The sequence below is a fragment of the Pinus tabuliformis genome, chromosome J, assembly GCF_031772625.1.
Source record: "Pinus tabuliformis cultivar Carrire ecotype Pingquan chromosome J, CPIR1, whole genome shotgun sequence".
In the NCBI taxonomy this organism is placed as follows: domain Eukaryota; kingdom Viridiplantae; phylum Streptophyta; class Pinopsida; order Pinales; family Pinaceae; genus Pinus; species Pinus tabuliformis.
Window position 1 is genome coordinate 1,368,095,576 of NC_142295.1, and position 1,951 is coordinate 1,368,097,526.

Sequence of the window (1,951 nt, forward strand, 5' to 3'; positions counted from 1 at the left end):
ATAAGTATGAAACAATGCAGACATAAGCCCCCTAATTTGTTAGCTTCACGGTCTCCTAATTATAACAAAATAAAAGCATTGTACAACAAGGAATACATTATGACCACAACTGTTGAAAGAGCACAGAGAGCCTTTTCAAGTAATTGATAACAAAGAACACAATGATTATCATAACCAATTAGACTACTGATAAAATTGTAATAGCCAGCAATACGTACACACAAGATTATTGATTCTTGAACAGGGAATTAAATTCCATAAACATTTAATCTAGAAACATTATTTCTCCTCGAAGTTAAGGGCCGCTTATAGCAGGTAACAATATCCATGTTCTGAGTAATTTAACAATTCAACCCTTTAACAATTTAACCATTTAAATAACTCAAAGGGCTTTCACGCCATGCTTGAATAGTAAGCTGAATATTATTTACAAGCTAATTCTTTTAAATGAGAATCGAGGCCGTGCCTGAGAACCCTAGGGTTCCAGCACCATAGAAATACACCAAAGAAAACTAAAAATACTAATTTAAATAAGGCATAAGATAGTACGCCAAGAGCAGCTTGGAAACCTTCACAGGGTAAAATGTCTCTTTGGACCTGTAAATGAAGAAAAAGAAAACATGCAAGCAGATCTGTTAGGAAGGAACCTAGAGGCATAGGCGTGAGTCAAATGATGAACCTCGAAAGTGAATTAGTGAACCTGTACCTATAAAGTCCATGCCGAAAAATCTTCGAGTTAGGGAAGATTGCTCTTCGTGAAGGAAAAACTGTTATAAAGAAAATAAAGGTGTGAAAGAGAAGTATTTGCTTGAGAAATCATTGGTTGTCCTTTTCCATGCTTGACTTGTCAATTCTGCAAGGATTAGAATTCTCTAAGCTTAGTGTAAAAAGAAAGAAGAGAAACCAAATAACTAAACCCTCTGGGAATTTTCTTATCTTGCCAGACGCCTGGGTTGTGGGTAAGTAAAGGCTCTAAACTCCTATGAGGCTAGTAGAACCGGACTCACTCTGGAAGAGAAGATTCAGGGCAACCTCGGGACGGTAGCAATAAGCCAAAAAAGAAAGGAAAATAACAAAATTGACAATAAAAACCTCTGGGATGTGAAAAAATAGTAGAATTCCATACCTGGTGGGGTGTAGAGCCATGGTAAATTAGTTGCTGCGATCAGTGGGATTCTTCGGAAGTTGCAGATGGTAGGTGCGTCGTTGGTCGGGGAAGGAATGAGTGACAAAACGCTGGGAAGGGATGGGTAGTTACCCTGTAACTGCTAACCTTTCAGGTTTTCGTCTGATCAAACCCTATTCTCTCTCAACCGTGGATTGCTTTCGGAACCCTTAGAGAGGGATGAGCCGCCAGGTGGCGTGAATCTATGCAACCTCTCGAAAATTATTTCACCACTGATCTACGCTAACCAAGGTTGACAACTAGGGTACTATAAGGCGGTGGAGGTTGTTTTATTAGTCAATACTATAGACCTTGTCGATGGATTTAATATAATGTCGATACAACCCTTGATATTCGGCTTGCAACTCATGACATATTATGTTGAAAATAAATAAAACAAATTTTTTTGTTTGTTATTTTGTTAAGGTAATGAGATATATTAATATTATTGTTCTTGAAAATACAAGGAGAAATTTTTAATTTAATTTTTAATTGAATTAAATCAGGAGAAAATCGAAATTCCACCTCAAAAGATAACTTGAATGAGTTAACTGAGTTGTTATCACTCAATTAACTTAGTTAATTCGAGATGAGGGCTGTTTAATTTGAGTTTTGTACAAAGAATCTTAAATTTTAGGAGCCTAGGTTGAGTTAATTTCAGTTGTAACAATCTAATTCAGTTAAATTGAGTTATGGTCACTTAAACTATTTCCAAGTGTTGGAGGAACTTGTAGGAGGTCTTGAAATTCCAAATGTTGGAGGAACTTGTAGGAGGTCTAGAAATGG

At 36.5% G+C, this 1,951-nt stretch overlaps 1 long non-coding RNA gene across 1 annotated transcript; it reads right to left on the reverse strand.

Moving 5' to 3' along the window:
• Window positions 1-340: 340 nt before the first annotated feature.
• LOC149232465 (uncharacterized) lies at window positions 341-1,435 on the reverse strand. Its single transcript, XR_016247539.1, has 2 exons — window positions 707-1,435; window positions 341-597 (listed from the first exon to the last, which is right to left on the reverse strand). It is a non-coding gene; the product is annotated as an uncharacterized LOC149232465 (long non-coding RNA).
• Window positions 1,436-1,951: the final 516 nt, after the last annotated feature.